The 22502-nt window shown below is 40.4% G+C and overlaps 1 protein-coding gene and 1 pseudogene across 14 annotated transcripts in view; both read left to right on the plus strand.

The window, feature by feature from the left end:
* Positions 1-22502, plus strand: part of LIMCH1 (LIM and calponin homology domains 1) — a 349568-nt gene that overhangs the window by 18026 nt on the left and 309040 nt on the right. The gene's annotated exons all lie outside the window — the stretch shown is intronic.
* On the plus strand, positions 9685-10369 carry LOC134386312 (large ribosomal subunit protein uL11-like; annotated as a pseudogene).

The following is a 22502-nucleotide window of genomic DNA, read 5'->3' on the forward strand; positions in this document are numbered from 1 at the left end:
CAAATTATCCGCAAACATAGCAGCTTAAAACAACAAATATTTATTATTTCATAGTTTCTGTGGGTCAGAAGTTTGGGAATGATTTTGTGACCATCATGGGATGGTTTTGGCTTAGGGTCCTTCTTGAGGTTGCAACCAACATGTTGGTTGGGGCTGCAGTCATCTGAAGGCTTGACTGGAGCTGGAAGATCCACTTCTACATGGCTGATTCATGTGGCTGTTCGCAGGGGGCCTCAGTTCTTTGCTAACTGTTGGCAGGAGGTATTAGTTCCTTGCTATCTAGGCCTCTCTGTAGGGCTGCTCATGTGTCTTTTTGACATGGCAGCTGACTTCCTCTGCAGTGAGTGATTCAAAAGAGAAACGAGGAAGCCACAATGCCTATTATAACCTGGCCTCAGACTTTACATCCTTCCGTATCTGTCATGTTCTATGTCTTAGAAGTGAGTCACTAAGTACAGACCACACTCAAGAGGAGAGGAATTAGGCTCCACTTTTTTTTTTTTTTAAAGATGACTGGTAAGGAGATCTTAGCCCTTGACTTGGTGTTGTCAGCACCACACTCTTCCAAGTGAGCCATGGGCCGGCCCTAAGTGCCACTTCTTGAAAGGATGAGTATCAATTTTTGGACGTATTTTAAAACCACCATAAATGACTGCAGAATCAATATGTAATTTGATCTGTAACTGCTCATGTGTCATGTTTTATATGTAAGATTCAATATTAGATATTCTGATACATAGTCATCTGTCTTAATCCAATCTATTTGGATAAATGGTGAGTGAAAGTTGTTCTCTCTAGACAAATTTTCCAAAGTGGATCTTGTCTCTTGAATTATAAAATTGTAAACAACAATAGCAACAAACAATATAGGAATAGAAGTGCCTCCATCCTGAAATCCCACCTGATACTGGTAATACATACTGTTTATTTCTAAACCCATGTTACTCAAAATTTTTTTTAGGTCTGGAAACTTTTGTTCAAACAAAATCTTACAGCAATTGGAGATTTTTCTCAAATTTTATTACTTTTTTTATAAGCATTCAATAATAATCACTGCCTCCCTGCTAGTGGAGAGCTCTGGCTCAGCAGTTCTCAATTCTGGCTGCACATTAAAATCACTTGGGAGCTTTTCACTTAAAATGATCTGGATCAGGGCCTGGACATTGTTATTTCATAGAAGTTTCCCCCCAAGTGATTCCAAAGTGCATCCAGGGTGGAGAATCCAGCAGATGACAAAGCAAGTGAGTAAGTTGCACAGGGCGATATTGGCAGTTGTAAGATTTAAAACTTATTTTAATTACTATTTCTGCGGGGGTGTGTGTGGAGAGATGTATATCCAGGGAATATAGTTATATTTTCTGCCAGCAACATCATTCCTAGTTCGTCAGTATTTCATGGTGAACTGTAAAGAACAGTATGGATTTCCACATACCTGGGCCAATATGACAACAGTTTCTTTAGGAGAATCTTCCTGTTTTGTGCATTGAATCACAGAGGTCCCACGATAGAAACTCACATCATCATTACTGTCCTTTACATAAATGCACTCATTTACTCATTATTCAATAAATAGCTATCGAACATCTGTTATATGCCAGCTACTATGCCAGGCACTGAATGCCCAAGGAAGAACTTAATCTTATTCTTAAACTATATCTTGATATAGATTATGGCACCAAGTGAGTGACTCTCTATTCCAGTAGGGGAGACAAGCAGGCACACAAATAAATGGAGGCAAAGGTAATGAAATATTAATAAGTGTGCAGTACAGCACCAACCAATCAGGACAGACCCAGTTACTTTAGTGTCAGCCATAGACAGTTGGTTCAGTGAATACTGACTATCAGCCCTGAGTGTGGGTAAAACAAAGTATTATATTTTAAATACCCAAAGAGAAAAGTAAACAAGAGGGAGCAGAGAGAAATGAGCACTTTTACAATTCCACTTTCATCTGTTTCCCTTACGGAGGAAACAGAGTTAGTTTGGTGGATTGTACCAGTTTTTCACCCTGTCCTGTATAGACACTCTTTGCCAAGTGACTACAGTTCCCACTAAAGAGGTGGAGTCTGTTTCCCAACTCCTTGGATCTGGGCAGACCTTGTGGCTTGCCTTGACCAACAGAACGTAGCAGAAGTGATGATATGCTGGTTCCCAGCTTAGGCTGTAAAATGCCTTGTGTAATTCTGCTCATTCTAGCTCCTCTGCAATCACTATGACAAGATGCCCCAGAGAGCCTGCTGGAGGATGAGAGACCTTGGAGAGAACCAAGTTGCCACAGTTGTCCCAGACGAGGCCATCCTAGATACCTAACAGCTGGCCAACACTTGCAGTTTCTCAACAGCAGCACTATTGACATCAGGGCCTGGATAATTGTTTGGTATAGAGACCTGTCCATTTTAGGGTGTTTAGCATCATCCCTGGCCTCTACCCACTTGACGCTAATAGTACGCTCCTCCAGTTGTGACAATCAGACGTTGCCAAATGTTGCTTGAGGGGCAAAACTGTTCCTTGTTGAAAACCACTGTCTTAGACTTATGAGTGTGTCCAGCCGAGATCAGCAGGACTACCTAGCTTCTGACCCCAGATACATGAGCAGTAAATGCTTAGTGTTGTTTGCCATTGAGATTTGTGGTTGTTTGTCATGTAGTATTATTGTGGGATAAGGTGCTAATACAATGACCAGAAACAAGGAGACGTGAACCTGGGAAGTGGAACTGGACAGTAGTGAGTAGTGCAGAGTGACGGAGCATGAAGAGTGGGTTTGTAGGTAGTGTTGGGGTTAGTGTGAGTAGACAAGGCTGGGAAGCCAGGTGGTGACTGTATCCATGGAGACTTCAGATGTGCTGGTGTGAATTGTGGACATGATTATTCATGGTGCAGGGGAGCTGTCAGAGGTTTTATTTATGTATTTATTATTTATTTATAGCAGAGGGAACAAGGTCGTCAGTCTGTACGTTAGGCAGCGGTAGGGAGGCGGAACTGAAGGCAGGAGGAAGGCCTGCAGTAGTTCAACTGATTCATGCAGAAGGGCTGAATTAGGAGAATGACGGTAGGTTTGGAAAGGAGGGGATGGCTGCCAGACACATTTGATGTAACTGATACAACTCAGTACCTTATACATCGCCGTCTTTGCGTATTTGGTTCCCTCTGTCTGAAATATCCCCTCTCCTCTGGTGATCCTTTACTCAACCTTCAATACTCAGTTTGATGCTCATGGGAGTCTTTTTGGTGAGGTTTTCCATGTCTTATGAAGGTTGAGCTTATATGGCTCTTACTATTGTTCTTTCCATAGGACCGTATGAATCTTTTGACCATTGAATTTCCCATCTTATACTTTAATCAGTTTTAAGTCTATCTCTTCCATATTGTTAGCTGCTAATTCACTTACTAGGCACCTACTGTGTGTTCAGCTTAGTGGGAGGCACTTGGGATACAACTGTGAATTAGAGAGATAAACAGTCGCTTGTTTCTTGAAGCTTATGGTCTAGTGGGGAGTAACACGGATGAGCAGGCAATTGTTGCACATGCTGCGATGAGGGAAATAAGGAAGGCTATAGCAACATACAGGACAGTCACTTAATATGGAATGGGAGGGTGCCAGTGAAGGCCTCTTGGAGGAAGGAAATGGCAAAGGGGTAGGATATGGTATAGGAGGAGTTAAAGCCAGGGATCTGTAGGTTTTATGGCCGTGGATTAGGAGAAAACACAGCTCCTTTGAGAGAAAGAAGAAAATTCAGCATCAGACCATGAAAGGCCTTTTAACCTATGATCATAGCTGTTTTGGGAAAAATCATTCTGATTTTCAATTCTGGCTTTGCATCAGAACCACCTTATGGAGCTTTTAATAATACAAATATCTGGGCCCCACTCCAAGTCTATTGAATGAATCACCATGACCAGAGTGTGTGGCCCAGATATGTATATGCATGTGTTTGTGTATATGTATGTGTATGTGTATATATTTAAAGCTCCATTGGTGATTCTGGTATGCAACCAGGGTTGAGAACTGTAGGGCTACAGAGGAGAGGAAAACTGGAAGGAAAGGGCAAGATTGGAGGCAGACATAAAATAATCCAGGTGGGGATAATGGTGGCTCAAACTGGAGTATTTCAAGTGCAATTAGAGGAAACAAATAGAGACTAAGAACTATTTAGGAGTTAGAACCAACAGGTCTTAAGACCGATCGAATGTAAGGGGATGGAGGGATGCGGTTCAAGGACAGCTCCCAGGTTTTTGCACAACCACAGAGTGGGAGGTAGTGCTCTTCACTGATCTAGAAAATGTTACAGGAGGAGCAGGTTTCATGAGAAAGTTAAGGCTTTTACTTTTAGATGAGATGCTCATGGAACCTCCACATAGAATTGTCCATTAGGGTATTGGCTGTAAGAATCTGGAGTTCAAGAGAAATATCTAGCCTGGATATCGAGAATTGTAGATTATCACCATATGTCTGACACTTGACCCTATGATAGTGGATGAAATTGACCAGGGAGTAAATGAAAAGTAAAAAGGGAACTATGAAGAACTATGACATTTAAGGGATGAGTAGAAGAGGAACTTGTAGAAAGGAGAAATCAAAAATGTTGGTGTAGGGCCGGCCTTGTGGCTCACTCGGGAGAGTGCGGGGCTGGTAGCGCTGAAGCCGCGGGTTCGGATCCTATATAGGGATGGCCAGTGCGCTCACTGGCTGAGTGTAGTGCAGACACCTTGCCAGGGGTTGCGATCCCCTTACCGGTCCAAAAAAAAAAAAAAAAATGTTGGTGGACAATTAAGTGGGGAAACTCTTGGTTGTTAAATGTTGGAGACAACTAAGAGTCTCAGAAGCTAAGGCAAGAGATGTTTTCAAGAAGGAAGGGGCAAACGCATTGTCAAATGCTGCCAAGAAGGCAAATAATGAACTGAAAAGTGACCACTGGATATGGCTAAAAAGGTTGCTAGAACCTAAGCTGGGGCCATTTCAGTGGAGTGGTGGGGCCAAGGCCAGAATGAGGGGGCTGAATAGTGCATGGGAGGTAAGAAAAGGTACACAAGGAGGGGTCTTTCACCTTATGTTCTGCTTTTTTGGTCCTCTTGTAATCTCCCTGGCACTCAAAACATTTTAAATAAGTGGAAGTGTGGGTAATGGGAGAGGAAGGGATTAAGGGGATGAAAATTTTTTAGCTCGGGTGATTGGGCACATGGTAATGGCACTTACTTAGATTTGAAACAAAGCAGGAAGAACAGGCTGAGTTTGGTTTTGTTTTATTTTTATTTATTTATTTTTTATTTTTTGGCAGCTGGCAGGTAAGGGAATCCAATTTTTTTTATTGATTATGAATATTCATGAGATACAAAGCTGATTGTCACCCCTCGTGCCCAGGATGTGAAGGCCGGATCCATACTGGCAGCATGCCCATTACCACAAATTGCAATTGTACCTCATGTCCCCCACCCAGTTATCCCCAACCTCCCTCCCCCTCCCCCTTTCCCCTCCACTCCACTTTGCATCCCAAGGTATGTTCCCTCTCTCTGCAAGTCCAACACACCACTGTAGTCTTTCTTTCCTTCCTTCTTTCTCTCTTAGCTCCCACTTATGAGTGAGTGCATGTGGTATTTATCCCTCTGTGCTTTGCTTATTTCACTCAACCTAAGTTTCTCTAGGCTCATGCATGTTGTTGCAAATGGGAGAATTTCATTCTTTTTTATGGCAGAGTAGTATTCCATGGTTTATCTATGCCACAGTTTCCTTAACTAGACATCCATATTCATGATGGTTTTGTGTTTTAGACGTGCAAAGGGGAAGATGCTCAGTGCAGGTGCGGACGTCTTGGGTTTGATATTGGTGCTCTTTTTCTGATGACTCTGTAAGTACAGTGTTGTCTTCAAAGTCCATTCTAAATTCCAGGGATTACTTGAAGTTGATCGACACTAGGATATCCCCTCAAGTTTTAAGTCCTATTACAGAATTTAAAAAAGAGAGTAAGAAATCTAGGCATTTAAGGAAAAAGTATGCAAAACATTTCTTGGTAAAGTGAACTCGAACTGATGGAAAGGGGAATACATCTTTGGATGAGGAAGTTGGATTAGCTCTACATTTGTTATGGTATTTTCAAATCGTATATTTAATTTTTCAATGTACTTAACTTCTCTTTGTCCTTTTGAAATTGGGAAAATTCAGTTGCACTCTGAACCAGTAGATAATTGTGACCTGGCTCTGTTCCACTTGGCCAAGTTTGTGTTTCCTTAATTAATGCACTTCCTTCATCTGTTAGTGATAAGCAGGCAAGTGAAGAATTCTTATCTGCATATATAGATTGAACATCTGTTTCTATTCCACTGTGTTTCAGTTTAGACTTCTTTGCTAAGAAATTAATATGAACAAGTGAGCCCTCTCTCATGTAAAGCCATTTTGGATTGAGAGTATTTGTCATCTGAACACCTTATATGGATTAAATTGATAGTTCAGATTTTTTTTTCAGAGTGATGCAGAAATCATTGTCGTGGGTTTCCCTAAATGTCTGTGACAACAATTTTTTATTTTTTGAGCAGCTGGCCAGTACAGGGATCTGAACCTGTGACCTTAGTGTTATAAGGCTGTGCTCTAAACAACTGAGCTAACTGTCCAGCCTCCAATTTTTTAAAAATGTAAGTTTGTGCATAATTGCTGTTGGAGAGATACCAAGTTTATCCTATGGGTATTCAAATTTGCCAGAAATCTATAACACATTTTGTTCTGCATATTAAAAATGTTCCAGAAAGGAAAGCAAAAAATCACCATGGAAACTGAGTAGAATGCCTCTATTCTGTAATTCTGAAAGGAAAATTCTAAAACTGGATAATGAGGTGTAAAAGAGCAATGCAGATTGTGTATCTGGCTTCCTGTAAGTGAGCTCAAAAAAGAATGGATCTGGTGCCCTGTATGGCTCAGGGTTATTTAAGACCTCATTTATCTTTACTCATAGGGAAGAGCTAAAAAAAAAAAAGTGGCACTTCCAAAACAGGCCTGCTAAATACCTGATGAATTTTTCTTTGTAATGCAACCTTTTTGGAGCCACCTGCAAGTATGAGGGCCAAGGATGAATGGAGACCGGCAGGAGTTGTTGGAGGAAGGTCCTTAAGATACCATCACACAATTTTTGGCACCTTTAACACTGAAATAGTGCTACCAGGGGGAGTTTAATTACAATGATTCTGAGTGAGAGGAAAAAAATGTCAAAAAAAGAATGCATAGTCAATGAAGTGATGCATTGATCAATAAGAATTAAAAAGCAGAATCAAGCCAAGCACTATTTTTGCAGAGAGACTGGTAGACAAGCCAATTGTCAGTATGGAATCCAGTTGTAGTACCAAATTGGTCACCTAGAATTCAGTGTCTGACCTCCAAAAGGCTGCTATAAAGGGAATTCTGTGACCCCTCTTGGAGAAGCGACACCAGATCTGCAGGGACATCAATACACATATTTAGTAGAGAACAGATGAAGCACTCAGGCATAGAGCCTGACTGACCAGGGCGAAATCCCAGCTGCTGATGAAGTAGCTTGGGAAAGTTACTTAACCTCTCCAAACTTCAGTTACCTTATGTATGAAATGGTAATAATAGTAGCACCTATCTCATAGGTTGTATTGAGGAATACATGAGTTAATATAAATAAAACATTAGAAGAAATGTCTGCAACATAGTAATCACCAATTATTAGCTCTAATCAAGAATTTATGAGTAGTTTTTTTGGCTGTGATTTTTTCTAAATTAGATATGTTTACAAAACGGTCAGCCAAACAGTTGCTTTTTGTAGTTGTTGTTCTTTGTTAATTACTTTTCAATAAAATGGGATGAATATAAGTGGGGAGGGGATATATTGGAGCCCAATTTTCAATCACGTGGCATCATGTGGAATGCTGAGAGAGAACTGACACATAGAACATTCTGGCCTTTAGCATTTAGGAAAAGTGTGGCTGTTTAGCAAAGGTGTATCAAAGGACAGCCCAGATAACTTCCAGTTCAAGAGTTGGGTGTCTGATGTGCACTACATTCAGGGGTGGGTTTTCTAGTGTTGTACTGTAGGGAAAGGAATTGCATATTATTTTCTTTATTTTAATTTTTTTAGCTGAAGTAGCAATTATAGCTGTGTGCTATGGTGAGACACTGCAGCTTTTGGTCCAAAGGAAACTTTTGGATTATCTGGGCTCTCCTTTTCCCCACGTCCTGGAGAATGATGAAGAATTGCTATTCATGACAATAATTAAATAATACTCATGCATACTGTATTTTTTTTAAAGTTAAACTATTTTCATTTGTCTTATTGCAAAAAAAAATACAGAAGATATGAAAATAGAAATAAGTACAAACGAGTACAAAATATTCATAATACTTTTACATAGAAATCTACTTACCTGAACATTTTCTAGGTACCTAGTCATATGGTTATTTAAAAGGGGCTCACAGTATGTCTGTTTTAAAATACATTATAAACACATTTCCTTTACAATGAATACACATCTACAATATCATTGAGCAATTCACACACACACACACACACACACACAAAATCAAATGTTAGACCAAAAAAAAGTATTTAATCATTTTTCTATTATCAATACGTAGGTTGTGTCCAACTTTTATAGATGTGTTCTTAAATAACAGGACTGGACACTTGCTAGCTATGCATAACAATAAGGCTTCTTCGACTTAAAGGATTATTTATTTTAAGAGAGCAGAGGAAGCAGCTTCACTCTGCATATGTAGCTCAGGGAGGGCCATTTCCTGATGAAGCATGGTTTCATTCCACATTCAATGAAAAATCCACACTGGTTTTGTGAAAGAGATGTACTAGTGTTCAGTGAGAACCTAGTGATGAGCAAAGGGAGGGCAGAAAACTACCTTAGAAATCTACATGTGGCAACTATTTCACAACTTTTGCCAGCTAAAACTTGATGTTCAGTTTCTTAAAAAGTTAACTTACAGTAGACCCAGCAATTCTACTTGTAGGTATCCACGTGAGGGAATTGAAAACATATGTACATACAGAAACTTGTACACGCGTGTTCACAGAAGCATTATTCATAGTAGCCAAAAAGCAGAAGCAGCCCAAATGTCTGTGAACTAGTGAAAGGCTAAACAAAAGGCAGGACATCCATACCATGCAATACTATACTACTGGGCAATAAAAAGGTATGAACCACCGATGCATGCTACAACATGGGTGAGCCTCAAAAACATCATGCTATGTGAAAGAAACCAGATGCAAAAGTCTGTGCATTGTATTATCCCATTTATGAGGGTACTTCAGAAACTTCATGGAAAGATTCATATTATCTTTCAATTCCATTTTTCCACGAACTTTTTGCAGCACTCTAGTATATGTAATGTCCAGAAAAGGCAGATCTATAGAGACAGAAAGCAGACCACAAGTTGCCTGGGCTGGAGATGGTTGTGGAGATTAACTGCTCAGGAGCATGAGGAGTCTTTTTGGGGTGATGGAAATATTCTAAAACTCATTTTTAGTGATGGTTGCACAATTTATAAATTTATTAAAAATTATTGAATTGGACATTTACATTGGGTGAATTTTATAGTATGCAAATTATGTATCCATAAACTTGTTTTTTTTTTTTTTTTAAAGATGAACAGTATTTGATTATCAATAAGTTGAAAAGGAAATTATAAGACATCTGTAGTACTTTTGGTTTTTGGCTTGGAGGAGGTTGAGGTGTAACTTTCTGCTATTGTCCCACATCCACGTTCATCCAACACTAGCCACCTCCACCATGCCACCTGTGTGTGACCCCAACAAAATCAAAGTTGTATACCTGAGTTGCACCAGTGGCAATGCTAGTGCCACATCTGCCTTGGCTCCTGAGATCGGCCTCCTAGGTCTGTCTCCAGAAAAAGGTTGGTGAGGACATCACCAAGGCAACTGGTGACGAGAAGGGTCTGAGGATGACAGCGAAACTGACCATTGAGAACAGACAGACCCAGATTGAGGTGGTACTTTTTACTTCTTCCCTGATCATTGAAGTCCTCAAGGAACCAACAAGAGACAGAAAGACACAGAAAAACATTAAACTCAGTGGAAATACCACTTTCGATGACATTGTCAACATTACCCAACAGATGTGGCACCAATCTTTGGCCAGAGAACTCTCTAGAGCCATTGAAGAGATCCTGGAGACTGCCCAGTCTGAGGGCAGGGTGGATAGGGGTCACCACCCTCATGACATTGTAGATGACATCAACAGTGGTGGCGTGGAATGCCCAGCTAGGCAAGTACAAGGAAAATACTTCAGTAAAGGATCATTTGGCACCCACCCAACCAACCAAACAAACAAGAAGACATCAACAGAAGTTCCCAACCTGTGTGCTCATCAGAATCTTCTGGGAAATTTTTTTTGAAAAAAGTCCTGGGCCTGCCTCCAGCCTTGGAGTCCCTGTTTTTAATTATTTTCCTTGGTGGTTGTCATGGCCAGTCGGGTTGGAAACTACTTCTCTGTGTGAGCTGTTTCTCTAGATCCTGAACTATTCTAAAAAATGCAAATACTTTTCTAAAAAATACAAAGGTGCTGATTTCACCTTCCCTTCTGGTCTATGTTAAACAGATGTCAGATGCCCTAGCTCCCCTTGTAGCCTTGTAGCCTTTCTTCTCCTACTTAAGCTAGACTTGGTGCTTCTCATCCACCTTAAAAGCATCAGCCATGACAAGTATTTTTTTTTTTTTTTTACTGGGAAGACAAAAAAAAAAAAAAAACCCTTTAGCCACAGAGCAAACAGCATTCCTATTCCCCCTAAATCCTGGGTGTCCCTTTCTGTGACCCATCTGCCATCTGGCTGCCCCATGCCTCTCCCTCCACTACTGTCCAAAGCTTGGGTGATCCTGTGTGTTTGCATCTTCTGCTCCACCTGCACCTCTCAGACAGTGAAGGCTCCTCAGGCTGGCAGCCTCTCTGCCTCCCTGGAATTCTAAGGAATACAGTTTTGTCCATCTTGTTGATGAGTCGTTGTTTGTTCCTTATGTCTGAGTATGTGTCCTGCTTAGTTCAACTCAAGTCATCCAGTAGTTCCAGAGTGAATGTGATGTGCAGGAGGTCTGCCATGCAGACAGAACACAGTGTGGGATGTTACCCAGCAATGGATTATCAAAGTACCTAGGCTGTGGTGTCAAACTAGGGTTTCCAGATTTAGCAAACAAAAATACAAGATGCCTACTTAGGTGTGAATTTCAAATGAATAACAAAATTTTTATTACAAATATGTCCCGTTATCTGAAATTCAAATCTAACCTTGTATCCTGTACAAGGGTTTATTGGACAACCCTAAAATTTCCATCAGATCTGGCTTCACTCCAGGCTTCTCCACTTGAGTAGCTAGGAATTGAGCAGGTTAGTTAACATCACTGAAACTTGGTTTCCTTATATGAAAATTAGGGAAAAATATTGCGTGTAAGTGCGGGCTTCTCTACTTCTAAGGTCATGGGGAACAGTGGTTAGCCTTATGTGCTGAGTTTAGAACTTCTGCTTAACATTTTACTGTCTGGAATGTAATTGAAGTCCACATTTAGCTCTAACGTGGCTTGGACATGGTCCTTAGTCTGAGCAGCAATGTGCCTAAGCTACAAATTGGGGATTCTACTCCATGGGAAGAACTCTGGGACAATTACCAGTGTTGGCCATATTTTTTGTTTTCTGTCTACAATACTATTAAATAAATGCTACTGATTAAACACAATTTATAGAACAAAGGCTTTTACTCAGTTGCAACAATCGAGAAACTGTTTGGATCATTGATTGCCAAGGGTACAGAATAGGGGATTATTCTTGAATTCAACTCACTTGCTGATTTGTCCTGCCATATTGTAAAAATATTTTAATCCTTACGTGCTCTACTTTTTCCTCGTGTGGTGATACTCTGAAAAAATGTCTATATTGATTGGGGCCACAGAAATAATTACATTATATAGCTGATTATTGATTCCATTTTTGGCAATTCCAAAACATTTCACCTACATTTTAGATACTTTTCTCTTGGTGACTGAGTTAAAATGGAGGTGCATTTTTGCAGGAATTAGGTTCTAAAGTCAGCACAGAAAGCAAACATCACGTGTAGTTAAAAGTACTGAGTTCAGGCTGACATAGTGACTCACATCTAAAAAATAGACTATGGGAAGGGAAAAACAGTAACTTTACAGTGGAGAAATCTGGCACCACCTTTAAGAAGTATTCAAGGTTAACCTCATCAATAATAGGTCGTGTTGATTTCATATGCCCCCTAAGGGTGCTTTCTTTCTCTGTGATTCTTCCTCCCAATTCATACCCCAGATTTTTCATGAGAAAGAATTAGACAAGCCCAATTTGAGAGACATTCTACAACATATCTGACCAAGTACTCTTCAAAAGTGTTGAGATCATTAAAAACAAAGAAACTAATAAGCTGTCACAGATTAGAGAAGATTAAGGTGTCATAATGACTAGATACAATATGGACATTAGTGGAAAAACATGTGAAATCTAAATAAATTCTGTAGTTTTGTTAATAGCATTGTACCAATGTTAATTTCTTTTTTTTTTTCTATTTAAATTCCTTTTTTTTTTTTTTTTTAAATTTTATTTTGTCGATATACATTGTGGCTGATTATTGCTCCCCATCACCAAAACCTCCCTCCCTTCTCCTTCCCCCCTTCCCCCCAACAATGTCCTTTCTGTTTGCTTGTCGTATCAACTTCAAATAATTGTGGTTGTTATATCTTCTCCCCCCCCCCCCCCCCGGTTTGTGTGTGTGTGTGTGTGTGTGTGAATTTATATATTAATTTTTAGCTCCCACCAATAAGTGAGAACATGTGGTATTTCTCTTTCTGTGCCTGACTTGATTCACTTAATATAATTCTCTCAAGATCCATCCATGTTGTTGCAAATGGGAGTATTTCATTCGTTTTTATAGCTGAGTAGTATTCCATTGTGTAGATGTACCACATTTTCCGTATCCACTCATCCGATGATGGGCATTTGGGCTGGTTCCAACTCTTGGCTATTGTAAAGAGTGCTGCGATGAACATTGGGAAACAGGTATACCTTCGACTTGATGATTTCCATTCCTCTGGGTATATTCCCAACAGTGGGATAGCTGGGTCGTATGGTAGATCTATTTGCAATTGTTTGAGGAACCTCCATACCATTTTCCATAGAGGCTGCACCATTTTGCAGTCCCACCAACAATGTATGAGAGTTCCTTTTTCTCCGCAGCCTCGCCAGCATTTATCGTTCATAGTCTTTTGGATTTTAGCCATCCTAACTGGGGTTAGATGGTATCTCAGTGTGGTTTTGATTTGCATTTCCCGGATGCTGAGTGATGTTGAGCATTTTTTCATATGTCTGTTGGCCATTTGTATATCTTCCTTAGAGAAATGCCTACTTAGCTCTTTTGCCCATTTTTTAATCGGGTTGCTTGTTTTCTTCTTGTACAGTTGTTTGAGTTCCTTATATATTCTGGATATTAATCCTTTGTCAGATATATATTTTGCAAATATTTTCTCCCACTCTGTTGGTTGTCTTTTAACTCTTTTAATTGTTTCTTTTGCTGTGCAGAAGCTTTTTAGTTTGATATAATCCCATTTGTTTATTTTTCCTTTGGTTGCCCATGCTTTTGGGGTCGTATTCATGAAGTCTGTGCCCAGTCCTATTTCCTGAAGTGTTTCTCCTATGTTTTCTTTAAGAAGTTTTATTGTTTCAGGGTGTATATTTAAATCCTTAATCCATTTTGAGTTGATTTTAGTATACGGCGAGAGGTATGGATCTAGTTTCATTCTCCTGCATATGGATATCCAGTTGTCCCAGCACCATTTGCTGAAGAGGCAGTCCCTTCGCCACTGAATAGGCTTGGTGCCTTTGTCAAAGATCAGCTGACAGTAAGTGTGTGGGTTGATTTCTGGATTCTCTATTCTATTCCATTGGTCAGTGTGTCTGTTTTTATGCCAGTACCATACTGTTTTGGTTATTATAGCTTTGTAGTATAGCTTAAAGTCAGGTAGTGTTATGCCTCCAGCTTTATTTTTTTTGCTCAGCATTGCTTTGGCTATGCGTGGTCTTTTATTGTTCCATATAAATGTCTGGATAGTTTTTTCCACTTCTGAGAAAAATGTCTTTGGAATTTTGATGGGGATTGCATTGAATTTGTATATCACTTTGGGTAGAATGGACATTTTCACTATGTTGATTCTTCCAATCCAAGAGCATGGGATATCTTTCCATCTTCTTGTATCCTCTCTAATTTCTCTCAGCAGTGGTTTGTAGTTCTCATTATAGAGATTTTTCACCTCCTTGGTTAACTCAATTCCTAAGTATTTTATTTTTTTGGTGGCTATTGTAAATGGGCAGGCTTTCTTGATTTCTCTTTCTGCATGTTCACTATTGGAGAAAAGAAATGCTACTGATTTTTGTGTGTTGATTTTGTATCCTGCTACTGTGCTGAAATCATTTATCAATTCCAAGAGTTTTTTTGTAGAGGTTTTAGGCTGTTCGATATATAGGATCATGTCATCTGCAAACAGGGACAGTTTGACTTCATCTTTTCCAATCTGAATGCCCTTTATTTCCTTCTCTTCTCTGATTGCTCTGGCTAATACTTCCAACACTATGTTGAATAGGAGTGGTGAGAGTGGGCATCCTTGTCTAGTTCCTGTTCTTAAAGGAAAAGCTTTCAGCTTTTCCCCATTCAGGATGATACTGGCAGTGGGTTTGGCATATATGGGTTTAATTATGTTGAGATACTTTCCCTCTATACCTAACTTATAGAGGGTCTTTGTCATGAATGAGTGCTGAACTTTATCAAATGCTTTTTCAGCATCTATAGAGATGATCATATGGTCCTTGTGTTTGAGTTTATTAATATGGTGTATCACATTTATTGATTTGCGTATGTTGAACCAACCTTGTATCCCTGGGATGAATCCCACTTGATCATGATGAATAATTTTACGTATGTGTTGCTGTATTCTGTTTGCTAGTAATTTAGTGAGGATTTTTGCATCTATATTCATCAAGGATATCGGCCTGTAGTTTTCTTTTTTGGTTATATCTTTACCTGGTTTTGGTATCAGGATGATGTTTGCTTCATAGAATGAGTTTGGGAGATTTGCGTCCGTTTCAATCTTTTGAAATAGTTTGTAAAGAATCGGTGTCAATTCCTGTTTGAATGTTTGGTAAAATTCTGCTGTGAATCCATCTGGTCCTGGGCTTTTCTTTGTTGGGAGCCTTCTGATAACAGCTTCAATCTCCTTTATTGTTATTGGTCTGTTCAAATTTTCTACGTCTTCACGGTTCAGTTTTGGGAGCTTGTGTGTGTCCAGAAATTTATCCATTTCCTCCAGATTTTCAAATTTGTTGGCGTATAGTTGTTTATAGTAGTCTCGAATGATTCCTTGTATTTCAGATGAATCAGTTGTAATATCGCCTTTTTCATTTCTAATTTTGGTTATTTGAGTCTTCTCTCTTCTTTTTTTGTTAGCCATGCTAATGGTGTGTCAATTTTATTAATCTTTTCAAAAAACCAACTTTTTGATTCGTTGATCTTTTGAATTGTGTTTTGGTTTTCAATTTCATTCAGTTCTGCTCTGATCTTAATGATTTCTTTCCGTCTGCTAACTTTAGGTTTGGATTGTTCTTGTTTTTCTAGTTCTTTAAGGTGAAGTGTTAGTTTGTTCACTTGCCATCTTTCTATTCTTCTGAAGTGAGCATTTAATGCAATAAATTTTCCCCTCAATACTGCTTTTGCAGTATCCCACAGGTTTTGGTATGATGTATCATTGTTTTCATTAGTTTCAATAAATTTTTTGATTTCCTGCTTGATTTCTTCTTGGACCCATATGTCATTAAGTAGAATGCTGTTTAATTTCCATGTGTTTGTATAGTTTCCAGAGTTTTGTTTGTTATTAATTTCTAGTTTTAATCCATTGTGGTCTGAGAAAATACATGGGATAATTCTAATTTTTTTGAATTTATTGAGACTTGATTTGTGACCTAATATGTGATCTATCCTGGAGAATGATCCATGTGCTGATGAGAAGAATGAATATTCTGAGGTTGTTGGGTGGAATATTCTGTAGATATCTGCCAATTCCAATTGGTCTAGCATCTTGTTTAGATCTTGTGTTTCTCTACTGATTCTTTGCCTAGATGATCTGTCTAATATTGACAGTGGGGTGTTCAGGTCCCCTGCTATTATGGTATTAGTGTCTATTTCCTTCTTTAGGTCTAATAGAGTTTGTTTTATAAATCTGGCTGCTCCAACATTGGGTGCGTACATATTTATGATTGTTATGTCTTCTTGATGGATCAGTCCTTTTATCATTAAGTAGTGTCCCTCATTGTCTCTTTTTATGGTTTTTAGTTTAAAGTCTATTTTGTCAGATATAAGAATAGCTACTCCAGCTCGTTTTTCTTTTCTGTTTGCATGGTAAATCTTTTTCCATCCTTTCACTCTTAGTCTGTGTGAATCTTTATGGGTGAGGTGGGTCTCTTGTAGGCAGCATATAGTTGGGTCCTGCTTTTTGATCCAATCAGCCAGTCTGTGTCTTTTAATTGGGGAATTTAAGCCTTTTACATTAAGAGTTGTTATTGAAAGGTGTTGATTTATTCCTAGCATTTTATTGGTTGTTTGGTTGTCTTAAGTGTCTTTTGTTCCTTGCTTTCTGATTTACTGTTTGTTTTCTGTGTTTGTTGGTTCCTTAGGTTGTAGATAGTGTTTTTGTTAGCTTGTTTTCTCTTCATGAATGCCATTTTTATTATACTAGCAGGTTTAGATTTTTCTTGGGTTTTTATGGCAGTGGTAGTTATTTTTCAGGAACCAAACCCAGTACTCCCTTGAGGATTTCTTGTAAGGGTGGTCTTGTGGTAGTGAACTCCCGCAGTTTTTGTTTGTCTGAGAAATATACTATTTGCCCCTCATTTCGGAAGGATAGCCTTGCAGGGTAGAGTATTCTTGGCTGGCAATCTTTGTCTTTTAGTATTTTGAAAATGTCATCCCATTCCTTTCTAGCTTTTAGGGTTTGTGATGAAAATTCTGATGTTAACCTGATTGGGGCTCCCTTATAGGTGATTTGACGCTTCTCTCTTGCAGCTTTCAAGATTCTCTCTTTATCTCTGAGTTTTGCCAATTTGACTATGACATGTCTTGGAGAAGGTCTTTTTGGGTTGAATACATTTGGAGATCGTTGAGCTTCCTGGATCTGAAGATCTGTGATTTTTCCTAAACCTGGGAAGTTTTCTGCCACTATTTTGTTGAATATGTTTTCAATGGAATCTCCATTTTCCTCCCCTTCTGGAATACCCATGACTCGGATATTTGATCGCTTATGGTTGTCTGATATCTCTCTCAGATTTTCTTCAATGTCCTTGATTCTTTTTTCTTTCTTTTTGTCTGCTTGTGTTATTTCAAACAGCCCATCTTCACGTTCAGAGGTTCTCTCTTCAACTTCGAGAAGCCTGCTGGTTAAACTCTCCGTTGTGTTTTTTATTTCGTTGAATAACTTCTTCAGTTCAGCAAGTTCTGCTACATTTTTTTTCAGGACATTGATTTCCTTGTACATTTCCTCTTTCAGATTCTGTATACTTTTCCTCATTTCATCATGATGTCTAGCTGAGTTTTCTTGTATCTCATTCAGTTTCCTTAGAATTATCACTCGAAATTCCTTGTCAGTCATTTCAAGGGCTTCTTGTTCTATAGGATCTAGAGTTTGAGATTTATTAACTTTTGGTGGTGTACTTTCTTGATTTTTTTGTATTTCTGGTATCTTTTTTTTGGTGTTTATTCATTGTGGCCGGGGGTTTCACAGTCCACCGGTTTGAGACTAATGACTAACTAGGATGTTGCTGTGGTTGCCAATTTGGTATGGCTCCCTCCGTGACTGCTCAGTTGGCCTCTAGTGCCTTGTGTGTGTGGTTGCCTCGGGTCTTGGGCTTCTCCTTTCTGGTTAGCTTGGACTCTGCTGGGCTAGTGGATCACGTACCACAGGGTGTGTGATCTCTGTTGAGCTTTCACTTCCTGTGCAGGACTTCTCCCTGTTCCGTGTGGTCTGGCTCAGGCTGTTAGATCGTGCAGTAGCGACCCCACCAGGTGTGTGGTTCTTGTCGAGTCTCCGCCTCCCTGGCCGCACGTCTCCCCACTCTGTGCGCACTGTGCTGGGCTGGGGCGTGTCTTCTGCACCCCTCATCTATCAGCTGGGCCTTCAAGACCCTGCTCGGCACTGCCTCGCCCAGGAAGTCTACCAGGTTTCTGCTGGGCACAGACGACTGGTCTCTCTGGGTGCCTTTGTAGCACTATGTAGATCTTTCTCGGGTCTTGTTCACCTTTGTATCCCCCCAGTATAAACCGAGTCTAGCGCCCACCTGCAGCCTGGTCTCCGGCAGGTTCAAGCGGACCTGGGAACTCTCCTACCACACTATTCCCAACCAGACATTCGTTAGGCTTTTTTCCAAACTGGTGGCCGCAGAGATGGTATCTGCCTCCCAGTAACAGGGAGTTTACCTGGGGCCGGAGTCCAGGGTATGGTGGAGTGACAGTCGGCCCACCCGTACTTCCTTGCCCTCCCGACACTGGCCCGGGACGCCCCCCGCCACCAGCCCCGCCAGAGAACCGCGGAGGGAGTGGGAGCGAAGGCCGGTCCGCGGGCTCCGGAAAGCCTGGCGCCAGGCCAGCAAGTGGGAGGGCTCAGTGATGGCCGAGCAGGGCGGAGCTGCCCGCACCTGGGAAAATGGAGGCAGCACCTGGCGGTGAGTGGCCTGGTGGTGCAGGCGGGAGCCGCGTGGGCATCCACCCCCCGAACAGAGCTGTGCCAGGGATCACTCACAGTGCTGTGCCAGGGGTCACTCACAGTGCTGTGCCAGGTCTGGTGCTCGCTCTCTGTCTCTGGATTGCCGCCTTTCCCAGTTCTCGGCCGCTGCCGCCTCAGGCTGTTCAGTCGTGGCGCGGCTCGGGCGCTCCCAGGAATCTTCTTTAATGCCGGCCTGAAACCTTGAATCCTGAATAGGGCAGCTGGCCGCCTTCAGCGCGGCCCCGGCCTCCGGGATCCTGGCTGCATCCACAGCAGCCCTGGCGCCATGTTCCCTGTTTCGAGACTCGCTTTTGCAGCTAAGAAACAGTTCTTTTCCTGCTCTACACTTCAAAGCTGTTGCCTGTAAATGAGGCAGCCTCTCCTGCCGGGGGCAAAGTGGCGGTCACCCCCCACGACCGGTCAGCAGCAGCAGTCCTCCCTTAAGAGATGGTGAGAGGAAGGTCCACAAGTTTCCCGGCTGCCTGAGGCCCAGTGGCCGCCTTTTCCACCTCAGCTACTCCGCGCCAGCCGCCGCAGCCGCCGCCATCTTGAAAAGCCCCAATGTTAATTTCTTAATTTTGATAAATGCACCATGATTAGGTGATATGTTAACATTATAGGAAGCTGGATAAAGGGCATATAAGAACACTTTGAAACTCTTCTTAAATCTAAAGTTATTACCAAAAAAAGTGTTTTTTTTTCCAAGTACTCCTGAAATTCTCTTGAGAGTATCCCATGCTGTGAATGAGGACCATGTACCACTTTGAAAGAAGATTAACATGTTCATTTTTCTTCCAATAAGAGCAGATTACTCTTTTATTGATAGATGTTTAACAGGTTTTTTTCTGGTGTTGGTGATTCAGCAGTAAATACAGTAAAAACATCTCTGCCCTCATAGAGCTTACATTCTAGTAGGGGAGGTAACAAATAGAAATAAGGAAATGTGTAGTATATTAAATGGTGTTAAGTACTATGGAAAAAATAAAGCAGGAAAGAAAGAAAATCTTGGAGTATTGATAAAAGTTTAGAATGGAGTCCCAAAAAACTTCTCACTCAGATTTTAATGTAAAGATGTGAAGAAAGTGAGGAAATGAGCCAGGCAGAACATATGTGCAGAACATGCAGAACAACACAGGTTTGAACTGCATGGGTCCACTTATACATGGGTTTTCCCCAGAGAACTGCAGATTGAAAATACAGTATTCATGGGATGTGGAACCCAGATGTACCGAGGGCCAACTTTTCATACGTGTTTTCCTCAGGGTTGACTGCAGGACTTGAGTATCTGCAGATTTTGATACACATGGGGGTCCAGGAATCCCCCATGGATACTGAGGGACAACTGTATAGATATTTTCAGGGAAAGCATCCCAGACAGAGGAAATAGCATGTGCATAGGTCCTGAGGCAGCACATTTTCAGAACAGCAAGGGATGCTGTTTGCTTGTTTGAGCCTCAGGCAGAGTAGCTAGTTTTCATTTTGGGACAAGTTGTAGGAACAATATGTATCTTTAACTTTTGGAATCACACTCCAGGTTTGGTAAAATGCTCATACCATAAAAGGCATATTGGAGTTTAGCCTGATTGAAGAGCAGTCTCCTTCCATCTAATCCAGTGCCATATGCTTATCCAGTGAAATGGAGGGCTAAAGCATCCGTGCTATTCAAAATGTTATTTTTCTCCCTTATTTTTTGGTCAAGCACATATGGTTTATATTGAATTTGTTAAAGGCAAATTGGATATGACTACATAGTATGTTCATAATCAAGATACTGACTGTTGCTGGAGAAGACTGACTTACTCCTTGATGGCTGCCCATCTTCTCTGGCTTGCCTTGTTTAGTGCCCACCTTCCTACCTGTTTGAGAGAGACGTGGCCAGGAAGAGTGTGCTGTGTCTTTATTTCTTTTAGGAGAGGATGAGAATGTGGCTGCTGCTGCTGGTATAAATTATGATGATACGGCTCTGCCCTCCGTCAATGTCACTCTCGCTGGCAATAAAGTGTGCATTAGTAGAGTCTATGGGATTGTTGCACCTGGTTTTGGCATGTCCTTTGATAAAAGATTTCTTTATTATAGGATCCTGAAAGGCAGTGTCTTTAAACATACCTGGTAAGGACTGAGCCAGTTATACAGATGTGTGTTCCAGTTACTCGTGTATACACAATCCCACGATGGAGGCTGAGTGGCTGAAAGCTCTGCTAGAAATTGAAAAAAAAAAAAAAAAAAGAGTTTCTCCTATAGACTAGAGCACCATAATTGCATTTGGAGCTTTAATACTTTATTAAGAATGCCATGGCTTTACAACTATATAATGAAAGGAAAAACACATTCATTTTGACTTCTTTAACCTATAAAAATGGGTCCCTTTCTTAATCATCTAGAATTGTATATATGAATATAAACTGTAAAATTGGAAAGACCAGAAGATATTTGTAGAAAAATAAATAAACTTTCCTTTTATTTCAAAAGTATTTTTACCACCTGGCTCAGACTTTTTCATTTTTAGGAGATGTATACAGTGGAACACTTTCAATTGAATTATCTCAGGAACTATTTTTATTGTGTCATTAGGAAAAATAACAATGGTTTTGGAATAACATAAAATATCCTTGACTCTGAAGTATATGGGTTTAAGTAGAAACGTTATATCTGAGGGCAGCTTTTTATTCTTGCTTTTGGGATTGAATTTTTTGTCCATGTAAACTTAGTTCATGTAATTTTAAAGGAACTGTATAAAGAATTTTCCCTGCATTTCCATAGCTCACTATGCCCAAATTGGTTCTGTGTTATTGACAGTTTGCAATTGAGCCCTACCAGCCCTGCCAGGAGAAGATTATTGAGTCTGTTGCTGTGGTACGTTAAGGAATGAACACTTACAAAAGGACCCTGGTTGTGGCATACTGATAGAATCAGAAGTTGCATTCTTGGGTTACATTTAAACCCTCTCTATGAAAAGGACTTTTTATTATACTATGAAACAAGAATGAAATACTCATTTGCTTGGAACCTGTTAAATTCTTAAGTTTCATATAGGAGTTACAGCATAAAGACCTATTGTTGACTAAACCTAATCTGAAAATCTCTATCATACTTCTCTGCAAGCTGTAGAAGCTGTGCATTTGTACTTTGGGTCTTGGTATGCAAAACCTTTGGATTTCCTGAGATTGGTAGTGGAAGGGAGTGTAGAAGTGAAAATGCTAAGGAAATTACTGCTATTCTTGATCTGGGATTGTAGGTGCTTCTGTGACCTTAAATTCAAGATTCTTTGTTATGAGTCACCTTTATGTTCCCCTAGAAATCACACATGCCAGGGAGCACCTAAATAGCTCTTTTGGTTCTGTAATTGGGGAATGTTTAGGGTGGGGCAGATAATTCATAGAGCGTCTTTTGTGGCTGGAGGAATCTTTGTGCTTGGCGACTTTGCAGTGGGTAGTAGCATTTACCTATGGTGTTCAGAGCAATGGCACTGCCTGGGTCTGTATCAGAAAAGAAACTAAGGACCTAAATGAGTTCCCATTAAAATCTGTGTAGACTGCATCATCAAGCCTAATTTAACAGCCTCACTTTTTTTTTCTTTGGACAAAAGGAGAAGACATACTGCTGGATGTCCGAGAAACTGAATTGAAAATGAATTTAAAGATAGCGTCGGGGCACTGTTGGCATAAGTCAAGGAGTGTCAGGAATGTTACTTCTTACAGTTGTAGGACCTTTGCCGTTCTGAACAAGTTT

This window comes from Cynocephalus volans, chromosome 9 (genome assembly GCF_027409185.1).
Source record: "Cynocephalus volans isolate mCynVol1 chromosome 9, mCynVol1.pri, whole genome shotgun sequence".
Taxonomy (NCBI): domain Eukaryota; kingdom Metazoa; phylum Chordata; class Mammalia; order Dermoptera; family Cynocephalidae; genus Cynocephalus; species Cynocephalus volans.